This window comes from Panulirus ornatus, chromosome 43, assembly GCF_036320965.1.
Source record: "Panulirus ornatus isolate Po-2019 chromosome 43, ASM3632096v1, whole genome shotgun sequence".
NCBI lineage: Eukaryota > Metazoa > Arthropoda > Malacostraca > Decapoda > Palinuridae > Panulirus > Panulirus ornatus.
Window position 1 is genome coordinate 28,610,757 of NC_092266.1, and position 13,045 is coordinate 28,623,801.

At 47.1% G+C, this 13,045-nt stretch overlaps 1 long non-coding RNA gene across 1 annotated transcript in view; it reads left to right on the top strand.

Moving 5' to 3' along the window:
* Positions 1-13,045, top strand: part of LOC139762462 (uncharacterized) — a 108,481-nt gene that overhangs the window by 90,988 nt on the left and 4,448 nt on the right. Inside the window, exon 2 of the long non-coding RNA XR_011715726.1 lies at positions 1,138-1,252. This is a non-coding gene — a long non-coding RNA (uncharacterized lncRNA). The remainder of the gene's footprint in view (positions 1-1,137; positions 1,253-13,045) is intronic.

Consider the following 13,045-nt stretch of genomic DNA (forward strand, 5'->3'; position numbering starts at 1 on the left):
AGTATACAAAGCCCTCAAGGCTGGTCTTGAATGCCCCAGCTGACAGTGGGATACAGTATACAAAGCCCTCAAGGCTGGTCTTGAATGCCCCAGCTGACAGTGGGATACAGTAGACAAAGCCCTCAAGGCTTGGTCTTGATATACGGTCCATGAAATTCAGACCGAGTGAACGCAAAGCAATGAGGATGAAACACGGTGAAAGAAAAGCCCCGATGCCGTGCGATTACGTCTCTTAGAAGGAAGTGAACTGCGGGAATCCGTGTGTGAGAGGGAGTCAGGAGTCGGCGTTGTAAACTACACAGTCGCCCGAGCCCCTTCCTCAGGAGAACTGTAAGGGAGACAGAGTGTCTGTTGGCAAATAACACAATCGTATATGAGAACATGGATCATGATTGTCCAACAAACTGTTCACAGCGTATATCAGGCCAAAGCCAGAAGCCCAGGGAGATGACAGAGAAGATCCAGAGAAAGACAGCAAAAACGGTACCGGAATTATGCCAGCTGAGCTACAGAGTGACCGAAGGAAATTGATATATCCAACATGAAGGAGTAAAGAGAAGGGGGATGATCAAGCCACAGCCTTCAAGTTTCTGAATAAGTCTGACGATGTCGACAGTTAAAAGTTTTCTAAAAAAAATATCCAGACACAACAATCTGAGGCCATTGAGTGAAACTTTAAAAAAAAATGCTGTTGTACAGGGTGGATGAATGGAATCAGGTAAGTGGTGAGACTGTGAATGCTGACTACACTAAAGTTATAAAGAGCTGGTGACAAAGAAAGTTCAGGATATGGGGGGCTCCCATGGGTGCAGAACTCCCTCCTCGTACCGTTTAAATAGGTAATTACACATTACTACACTATTTACATCACAGAACCTTTTAACACCGCGTGATAGTATTCATATTCATTATATCAATCAATCTATTGAGAAGATTGCTCCTCTCACTATATATTTGCTAGACTTTCCCTTCCCCTACTCTGTATGTGCTATGGTGAGGGACGGTGATGGTGTCCCTTACAAGGAGGGAGGGAAACACCACTAGGGTGAGGACGGGTTGGGTGTGAGGGGTTGTCCCCACAAGGGGTGAGGACGTGCAACTATGACTGATGTAAAGTCTTCCTCCACTGCCCCACAGGTGCTATGGTGAGGGACAGTGGTGAGGGGGTCGGCGGTGGTGATGGTGTCTATCTTCTACACCCGGGGCGGCCAACACCCTCTTCTCATCCTCCTCCTCTCATTACCGACGCCAGGTGAGTCCCACGCTCACCAACGACGCCAGGTGAGTCCCACACTCACCAACGACGCTAGGTGAGTCCCACACTCACCAACGACGCCAGGTGAGTCCCACACTCACTAGCGACGCCAGGTGAGTCCCACACTCACCATTGACGCCAGGTGAGTCCCACACCCACCAACGACGCCAGGTGAGTCCCAATCTCACCAACGACGCCAGGTGAGTCCCAATCTCACCAACGACACCAGGTGAGTCCCAATCTCACCAACGACGCCAGGTGAGTCCCACGCCAGGCCCACATCTGTGGCAAACCAAGCAATGGACAGGTTCACATCTGCGCCAACCACAGGTAAGAACAAATGCATCTCTATGATTTACCCGTCTGTCTTCTGGAAGCTTATATACACAGGGTTTATCCGACACACATCTCCAGCCTCGAGAACAGTAGCGCTCCATCAGATATTTATCAACGAATCGATCCTAGAGACTTTCCTATTCACGAGGCCACCGTTCCGTTCACTAGTGGCAGCGAACTTCCCATTAGGACACGACGGAATGTACTCCAAAACAAACTTATTACCTTCTGAAGAGGAATATAAACCTTGTACCTCATTTGGCATCACTTTCGTCTATCAAGATACTTTCATCGGGGAAGAATATGACTTTTTTTCAAGAGGGGGAGACAAACCTTGGTACCTCTTGTGGTAATATCTTTCGTCTGATGATGTAAAATCTCGCAGGGCATCTCGATTTACACAAGGACGATATGAATGCCTTGACCTCCTCGTGTTACCACTGCACGTCTGCACCAATCGCCTGAACCACACACTCAGCACACTGAAATATTAACTTGACCTTTCTGAAGGCACGGGGGAGGGGGAGGAGGGAGGGGAAGGGGAACTGCAGCAGCCATCTCTAGGCGGGGAGGGGAAAGGGAAAGGGGGAGGAGAGGAAGGAGGGTACGACAGTCACCCACCCCCACCTGCTGCTCCGGCAGTATGGTCTAGTGGCTCAGCCATGACGTGGTGCCAGAGAGGGGCACTGTGATGGAGTCCAGGTATTACTGTGGCACTGGGGCTGAGTGACAGCAGCTTGGGGTGAGGAGGGAGGTCAAAGACTGGACTACATTTCACAGTTTAGTTCACCCCCATCGCTCGGGAAGGCCTATACATATTTCTCACTCAATTCACCGAATCACCGCGAGGGATCACTGACGCCATCTGTCTGAATTACATACACTGTTCCCTGGTGCTACCGACGGCGAGGCTCTTAGCTTCTGTGTTATAAACGTAGCGCTGATCACCACTGGTCGACACACCCTGGCAGATGATGATGGCCTACCAGGAACACCACTGGTAGAAGACACACCCTGGCAGATGATGATGGCCTACCGGGAACCCCACTGGTAGAAGACACACCCTGGCAGATGATGATGGCCAACCAGGAACACCACTGGTAGAAGACACACCTTGGCAGATGACGATGGCCACCAGGAACTAACTATACAAGCCTCATTCAAGTACTCATTCACTGACGGTAATAATTAGGGTACTCTCATCTGTCAGGCTTCACCTTTTCTTTCTCTTTGTTGGTATAAAGTGGTGTGCGAGGGGTCTGTGCTGAATCGTGGAGGTGGTGGTCGTGAGGTATGGTAGGTATGGTGTACATAGTGATGATAATGGTAGTGATGATGATGATGCTTATGAATGCTGGAGTCATGGTGGTGTTAATGATGATGATGATGATGATGATGATGATGATGATGATGATGATGATGAAGGTAATAGTGATTGCGTGATGAGAATGATGATGATTTGGGGTGATGAGAATAGTGACGATGGCGATGGTGAAACTGATGACAGTGATGACCTTGAGGATGGTGGCAGTGATGGTGATGCCAAGGATGGTGATACTGCTGGTGAAACGGTGGAGGATGATGGCGATGGATGATGACTGAGATGATGACAACGGAAATAAGGATGATTATGACCATAATGATGGTGTAATGAACATGACGATGAGGTGGATGGGTTGAGGTAATGATGATGATGATGACAGTAACCGTACGTCAAGGAAAATGATGGTGATGACGGCAATGAATAACGAACCTGGTGATTGAACGAACACGAGAGTAATAGTGCCCTAATTACGAGACATAATGGTATACGTTGTACAAACCGTTCAGTGTATACTCACGTTCCCATTTCACTCAACGGGAAAGGAAAACTGGTATACTTAATTAAGCAACAGATTAAGTCATTAAACAAACTGCTCGGGGAAATCTTCCCAATGAAGCAAAAGATAACTCCAAACATTAACTGCTTTACATAGTGTAAACTTTATTTCCACCAGTGATCATTCAATAAAGAGAGAGAGAGAGAGAGAGAGAGAGAGAGAGAGAGAGAGAGAGAGAGAGAGAGAGAGAGAGAGAGAGAGAGAGAGAGAGAGTCCACGACCATATTCCGCCCTTCCCGACACAAGCCAAAGTATCTGTAATCTGAGATAATGATAACCGATGGAGAACATAAAGGCAGCGATAACTGAGACTGTGTCAGAGCGACGAAAACGCTAATTAACAAGTCTCCGGAGTTAATGGATTTAAGATACGGTCATGAATTATGCCGCTGGCTAAAACGTGATGCTTGGGCCCGCCTCGATGTACTGACTCAACGGCCTTGACCCACCTTCACTCCCCCCTGGGCTAAACGCTATTCCCTGGTTTCCCTCCCACCCTCACCTCCGCCCCCTAGGTGGAGAGGGACCACCGTGTGTGTGTGTGTGTGTTTGTGGGGCGGGGATTGGGAAAAGGGGGCATCGTATGTGGCAGAGGACCAACGTGTGTGGCAGAGGACCATCGTGTGTGGCGGAGGACCATCGTGTGTGGCGGAGGACCATCGTGTGTGGCGGAGGACCACCGTGTGTGGCGGAGGACCACCTGTGTGGCGGGGGACCACCGTGCGTGGCGGGGGACCACCGTGTGTGGCAGGGGACCACCGTGCGTGGCGGGGGACCACCGTGTGTGGCGGGGCACCACAGTCTGAGGTGAGGATTCAATGTCGACGCGATGGGCCATAAACACACACTGACTATAAGTCTACGCGCCCTCAGAATTTTATCCCCAACACCTGTAGAAGAGGTGGCGGCGGCAAAGATCGTTCGGATAGTGATTATGACTCGACCTTGACAGTCTTAACGACCCTGGAACGTTGACGATCCTGAAGCCCAACTAGCCAACCAACCAATCAGTGTTAACACCCCCTTGTGCGTGCTGGGTCAGCTTGGCCTCCTGGACGTTCCAGACTTCCAGGGGATGCATACGCTCCAGGCCTGGACCACACGTCTCGGGCTTGATCATCCCTGTTGAGCACGTCTTAGTACCCTACTGAATATGATGGCCGTGACCCCCCCCCCCCTGACATTCACTCACCCTTCTGGGTCAAGGTCAGGGGCCATACCATCACATTCAAGGGTCGTGCCGTCGTGGTTTCGGGCCTTATCGTCGTATCTAAAGGGGTGAAGGTAAACATCCATCGACCTTTGACCTCCCTAATGCAAAAGTTATTCAGGCTATGTGAAGACGGGAATTGCGTTACTGACTGTACATCAATGGGACACAGAGACACACACTAGGAGGTAACGGAAGGAAACGAAGGAGTTCTTCACACACAATGCCAATCCACCGCTTCATGTTTCAGCGGGTGTCTGATTCACATGTACAACACCTCCACGTTAACATACCGGGTTATTCATCAAGAAGCAATTCTTGTATACTCCATTTTTATCTGATGTATAAATCACATGAGCCTAGATAGTCACGAGCATCACCACCAGGTGTTAGTGAGTGACTTGGAAGACGGGGCACCAAGCGAGGCTTGGCGGCAATGTCTAGCAGTGCAGGGTCTACATCGAACACTAATCAACGCGCAGGTGTTACCTCGCCTGTGGCACTGACCGACGGATAGATACTAACCACAGTGCGCCATCTTCAGGCGTTAAGATTGAAAACAATGATACCGAGCAACAGCCCTGATACCAGCAGGATCCTCACCAAATATAAACTATTAATTCGATCAGTCGTTACCCCGAGTTCCAGACGGATCATACACGTATAACATCCCTGTACATGTGTCTCACAGCACACTATCTCTGATCAGTACCTCGTGTGACTCTTAACTGGATTTCCATGTGCCACTGTGAGGCAATGGCATCATCCCGATCCCTGGCTTAAGTCTGGAGAGAGAGAGAGAGAGAGAGAGAGAGAGAGAGAGAGAGAGAGAGAGAGAGAGAGAGAGAGAAAGACAGACAGACAGAGAGACAGAGAGAGAGAGAGAGAGAGAGAGCCGAGTTCTCCAACATCTCCATGTCCCTTGGGTCACAAGTCTCGCTCTTCAGCTTTCAATCAAGAGCTTTCCTAAATCCAGTTGGATTCTGACAGAACTCAAGTGAGAATATATTCTTTTCCGATGCCCCACAGCTCAAAAGAGAGGAGTGGGGGAGCTAAATTACACATATGTGAGCCCATCCCGATCTTTCCATTCAGATCGGCAGCTTCAGCAAACTGTCGATACGCAAGAACATACGTTTACATTAATGCCCGGGTCTTTTATCTCCTGATCACTCGTTTTTTCTCGACCATGTTAGATTCATATGGGAATGAGTAGGAGTATTCATTGATCTGACCTTAAAGTGGAAGACTGAGCCGTTGCACGTACCTTTGCCACAGTCCTATACGTGCATCCCGAAGGGCATTTTCTGATGACTTTACATCCATGCCCGAGTCCTGGGAGAGGGTGTTGGTCAGACACCGTGAGACTCCTATGGGTAGCGCAGTGTTCGACGCGTCTCTTTGTCTCAATCGAGGGAAGATCCTATGCGTCATTACAAGCCATACACTTGCTTCCAATTCCTCCTGTCTCACTGGGAGCCATGTCCTCGCGTAGCTAACAGAGCATTCACCCAAAGATCGCCCTGGTTTTGCTCACGGGAGATACCAAAGCCTGACTAAATTCAAATCCCTAAGGGGGGAAATAATTTACCACATGTAATAGGGAAGGTCCATTTACTGCACTAGAGAGAGATCCGTTTACATAATTAAGGGAGGGAGCGGCGCGTCTTATGACATAGACTCACTTGTTCTTGGGGAGGTGTGCAGCACTCCATTAGAGGGGGATAACCCCTGGATGGGATTAAGGGCATCTTACATTACCTCATTAAGGGAAGGTCATCTACCTCATTAGTAGATCCCGCTCGTCTTTTAAAAAGCCCCCCCCCCCCCAGCACTCTACGCCACCATTAGGAGGGTCCACTTCTCTTCTTCTGGTGTACTATTAAAGGATGATAATAAGGGAACAATACAACACCAGGGTCGACTAACAACCCCCGCTCTATCCACCTACCACACAACCACACTATGGAGGGTAACCTCTTCCCCTCGGAGGGAGGTAACGTGCATTTTACTGAGAGGATATAGTCTTGTTTGATCAACAGAAGATGAGGGTTTAATACATCAATAAAGACGATGACTGCTGCACCTCCGAAGATAATCTCCGTGCCGATGAGGAAGATATCCCACAACGCCACCGGTCAAGTGGGTACATTACACTAGAGGGAGGAGGGGGAAACCAGTCCCACCGTGGACAGACCCGTGCACTACAAACACTGGTCCTTTCCCTGAGAAACGGTTTCGAAGCGCTATTCGGGACAGTCCTCTACTCCACAAAGGATGAATCAATACGCAACCGAGGACGGTCCACTACTCCACTGAAGACGAAGAGCACCATCACTGTGGAGAGGCAGACAAAAAACACAATCAAGACTGTCCGCTACTTCAATTAGAACGGGACGCTGTACCACTAAGGAGAATCTACTACTCCATTAAAAGCGGTCCACCACTTCAGTCGAGAATCCAACACCAGATCCACATGAAGCCTTATTCGTATCCTTTCCAAGATGGAAGTTATTGTTCTCCGTATTCCATCATTTGTGGATTCGACCCTAGTCGAACTCAAGGTCTCACCTTCCTCCCGGTCTGCTGCATAGTGTACATATCTAACGCAGTGGAGAACGTTAACTGGCTGTGTTGAAGGGCTTCAAAGATACAAATGTGTGTGCAAACCCGGCATGGATGATCTATAATCAGCTTTATCAAGGCGGCCAACTTGCTCCAGCTCGTAATGCCAATGCCGTTAAACGCTGATCGTTTACATAAATCAACGCCGCCGGTCTATACACAAGGTCACTCCATTTAGGTACCACACGTGCATAATGAATGTGGCAGCCATGTAGCTACCACGCATGAGAAAGCTTGTGTTTACCACGCACTTTGCACCAGAACCCGACGCAACGCTGTGTCAAACTCTACCTGACAAAAATACTTCACCGATCCTAATGCACTCACTCTCATCTCTCCATGTGAAGTCGTGCCAGAGGTTAGCGCTCGCTCAGATACTCGCTAAACGTCTCATACAGCACGAACCCACTGGGATTAACAATAATATCCTCAGGAATTGCTGCTACATTAAACGCAGGGACAAGGAGAGTGATGTGACGACGAACGATTTACCTCTCAAAGGAGATCCCGGAGTAATCTGTCTCGACGGGAAATATTTCACGAGGTGAACGAGATACACAGGATCTCAAAATGGGGAGAGATGCATAAAAACGTCAACCACCCAGATGGCATCGACGTATCATCAGACGGGGCCTTAAATCCCAGACGACAAACTCCATCTCCGAGCAAATTCTCCTTATTAGGGTAATCGTGACCAGAGTGGATTCCTCCCCACCTCCTCTGCTCCTCTCTCTGATAAGCATCCATATGTGTGTTTGTACGTGTTGTCTGATGACTAGTTGTGTGATACGGAGAGAGTTTTACACTCGCGTTGCCCTGTCTCTTAACCTTGCATACATACATGTCCAATATCTTTACTCCTATACTTCTGTACACACACACACACACACACACACACACACACACACACACACACACACACAGTACTTGTCTAAATGCCAGTGCTTGTGTATGAGGGAGTGTATGTGTCTTGGTGAGGTTGGGTCACCTGGAGTCCTGGGGGATGGAGGCAAGGCAACCCCAGCCAGCCGACGATCAATGTCCGGAATGGTTCATAAAACACGAGCATCAACACCACTCACTCCTCGCCACCTCCTGGCCAGCCCCACCACCGCTACCACGGACCCACCTGCACCTGCCGCTGGTGATGCACTTACCACACACACACACACACACTGATCCCCATATGAGAGGCAAGTCGCCACTACTACACCAGCTTAGTCACATCACATACAGGGGAAAGACGTGAATGGTTCAGCCGCATGAGAGGACTGTAGACATCAGGCAGTATGACCAAGGTGAGGTGTGCAGTCTGGAATTCTTATCAATGTTCCCATTTGCAATACTCAGTCAGTGAGTTCCTCAAGAGAAGACAGCACAATGAATACGTTCCTCATCCACAGTTTGGATATTTCACATCTCAAGACAGTGGGAACACTGTGTTGATGATGACCCTAACCAAAAACCAATTCAGTCAAACATCATGAGGGCAAAATTATACGTTAATCTAACCACGTAGTTTAATCTAATTCAATTCAGTCATAAGCGTATCATCGAAAGTACTGCTGGCTATCTATAGAAAGACATCCACCCTGCAACTTATTTCAGCCCTCAAGTTTCTCTTAGCACTCCACTTTCTCCAGGTCTCCTCTCTATTCCCACTTATCCTCGAACCATCCTTTCATATCCCCCTGCTGCACCTGAAATACCTAGCTTCTGTTCATATTCTCACCTTCCTCCGTTCACACACGCTCATCAGCCTCTGATGTTTATCTTTGGAGTCTACCGCCAGAACCTCATCATCTGCAAGAAGCATATGACTCAACTCCATGCCCCCTTAACCCCAGCATACCAGATACCCCATACTTTAAGACCCTTGCATTCACCGACCCCACTAACCCATCTATGAACAGATTAAACACCCATGGTGACATCACACATCCTGGACACAGAGGACCATTCACCCTCCTCCCTTCCTACTCGCACACACGCCTAACTCTCCCATTAAAAGCTTCTCACTACATTCACGTAACTCTCATTTACCCCATAAATTAACAGCACCTTCCGCATGGCGTCTCTGTCAGCGCTATCATGCACTTTCTCTCGTCCACGATACTCTATCAAACATCTGATAGACTGTCAATGAAGCACGCGGTCTGAGATCGAGGAAATATATTACCCTCCCAAGTTTTCTTCTCTCTTTCCGAACTTCCGCTTGCTCACCACACTCCCAGCAACCCACCATTAAACTCCTCCCAAATTCTTCGCCTCTTAAAATCCCGTTCCCCAAGTCAACAATCAAGACAAATGTTTATGGCTTTATCTCCAGCCACCTAGACCTGGACCTGAACCTCAGAGTTGGAGTCACTTCGACATTTAATAATGGGACGTGAAATGAAACTTCCAGGTGGCATATATATATATATATATATATATATATATATATATATATATATATATATATATATATATATATATATATATATATAATGGGATATATAATGTTCACTTTTTATTTGAGAATTTCCCGTTGGCAGATTAGTATTTGGAATTCAAGCCAGGGTAATATGAACGTCAATGTGAAGTCATAGCCATCGCAAGAATACCTTTAACATTTCAGATGTTTACAGGTAATTCGAAGACCACATACACACAATACATGTGGCCCATAATAGTATCCTATCACGTAAAAAGACATGGTTAGAATTCTCCTTGTGCGAGTTTTTATCTAATTTCAGTAGCGATTTACATTTGTAGCCCTGCCATTTCAAGAACAAACTACGCACTTGATTTCCAGTTCGCACAGAAAAAAAAAAAGGAAAGCTGGTCGACTCACAGTACTGCAGGTAGGGTGGAAACCGATTCAGGTGTCGAACAACAAAACGACCTACGTAATATTCTACCCTACCTCCACTTCTCATCTAAAGACTCAGTTTGTCGAGGCTTGTGATTTTTAAGACAGGATAATAAGAAAGGTGGAATAGAAAGAAAAAAAAGTGTCATCCATCTTAGAGGTTATTTTTTTTTTCTTAACAGTCCTGACAACAAACTCTTACGAGGTAAGTTAGTCATTCCTAAAACGTGTGTCTAAAAGTGGGTTCCTTGACAATACAACTCTCTCTCTATCTATATCATTTCTCGATGTATCATCTTATCAATATCTTTCGTACAACGTAGGTATCCTTTCAATATCAAGTATATCATCCTCTAAAAAGAGCACCATAATTATAAAAAAAAAAACGAAGAAAAACTGAACGATAACCGCACAAGAGACCAGCCGGCGGCGCCTGCTTCCCCCCACGGAGAGGCTCAAGATGTTTATTCGCATAATTTCCTCAGTAAAGTACATTACGCCCCCTATAAACATCGGCAGACTCCTGTGTTCCAAAGTCAAGGGGCTGCTGAAACCGAAAATTCGACAGGCATGTTATACGAACGATCCCAAAGGGGCGGAGACAAGCCAAAAGTTATGGCGGGCGCCGTACGATGGAGCGACGCGTCGGGAGAGAAAAACACTAGGAGAATTAGGTTAACTTCGTGTGGACGATCCGTCACTGGCCCTGTTAATTGATTTCTGCCACTGTTTGACTTTGTTTATTGTCTTAAATCATTATATAGTTGACACATTTTCTGTATTCTAGAGGTATTCACTAAACACCACCACTTTGATTTATATTTTGTCAAATCCACTCCCTGCCCACAACAGTTTTTGCATCCCTCGTAAATACCACAAATGACGTACTTGCTCTCTTCTCTGATAGTTTTAGGCTTAGGAAGCTTTATGCATAAGGAATGTTCTCCCTCATTAACGCCAGTGGAAGCTGGTACTTCTGTGCCGCGTTTTTTTTTTTTTTTTTTTTTTTTTTTTAGCCGTTATGAGCGGCTGATTCACTGACCGTACCCCGCGCTCTTCCTGTGAACGGTAGCGCACAAAAGGATTAGAGAAGCCACAATGGGTCTTGTCAGTCCCTGATAAGTATATGATCGTCACAATAGATATCTAAGTTGGTTCGTTATAAAAAAAAAAAAATCCAGTCTTTCCTTACAGTAAGACGTTTATGTTTGACGCGAAACAGCAAGATACAACCCTCGTGGCAACCTTTCGGCTTGCACAATCACTGTTGTATCAGCCTTGTAGTGTGGGCAGGAGGGACAATACAACCACCGTAGGTACGAAGCCAAACAGAAACTACTGCTCTGTAACTGCACTTGTGATTCCAATGACGTTAATCCTCTTAACAAGATTTCACAAAGAGCTTCCATCTAGCGTTAATCATTTGGAAGCGGATTAGTACATACTCTAACCAATCGAGAATGAATGTCGTATCTTTACGACTATCACTAGGGGGACAGTTCCACAGCAAGTACACGATAGGAGCATTTCTAAGTGATCAAGGCTGTCGTTATGTTATCATCCTGTGCTGCAGCAACATGAGTCCCGTCTCTCCTCCCTCCAGCCTCTCATCCTAAAGCCAACGACCCTACTTGGTGGAGTAGGTGGTGACCTACCTGGCGAGCGAGGCGTGACCTGTACGGCAGGAGGCTAATAACCTGTCGGTTGCAGGGAGGAAGGGACTCACTGTCCGGATGGGGATCAGTGTGAATGTGTACCTGGGAGAGGGTAGTACTAAACTAACCACTCGAAGGTGCAGCGACCTCTCTGAAAGAGAGGAGGCAGTCACATGTATAAGGGTGACTGCGGAAGGGGATGAGCTTGCCTGGGAAGAGGGTAGTGGCCTAGTGGAAGAGAAACGGTGACCTGTCTGGGAAGGCAGACCAGAGCCGTCTGCGAGGCTAGGTCCGTGGTTTGTCTTGACGAAGGGGTACCATCCCTTCTGATGGGGAGAGTAGGGTTTTGTCTAGAGGTCATGACCTGTTACAGGGGACAATGACTTTAGTGCAGAGAGCAGACATATATCTGGGGATGAGGAGAACACTGAAATGTTTAGGGATGGAATAAGAACGTGCGAGAGAGGAAACAATTAATCAACTGGGGGAAGGGGACATTAATTTGTCTGGGGGAGGACACTGACCCAGCGAGAGGGGTGACTGTGTCCAGCCTGAAAGATAGGACTGTGACCTGCCTGAAGCTGGGGTGGAGACACTGTCCTGTCGTGAGGAGAGGAACAGTGACCCATCTGGGGGATGGAAGAGAGTTACCATTCTTAGTGAATGGGGATGATCCGTCTTGAATACAAAGAACAAGAAGCAGGCGAAGAGTAAGATAATGATGACTCCAACTACGATAAACAATATATTCTAAAATTAAAGACATACTTTACTCAAGTTATTCTTGGACTTATCTGTAACAAATAATCTCGACAATAACTAAGCACACAGTAGAGTCATTACGTACATTCCATTAAAAAAGAAAATTATACAATAGCTCAAAATTCATATACACCCCTAATATTTATCGTAAAATAAACAGGTTCAAACTCTCCCAAACATCGGGCCTTCTCTCTTTAACCTACTTCAGCCAGAGAGCTGGGGAGTAACGTTGCCAATAGGAAAATCTACACCAGCAAGTTGGCTCACTTTGGTGCAGTGGATCTCATCTTCCAGTTTCTATCAGTTCGTACTTTCGGAGGGATTTCATATTCAATTTTTAATGTTGGTCGGGCGAACGTCTTTGCTTGGTAAGTTTAGATTTGGATACAAGTTTATCGTGACATCCTGCCCAATCCTAGGATTGAATGCTCGGCTCAACGGTAAGACTGTCATATATGTAAGAAAACA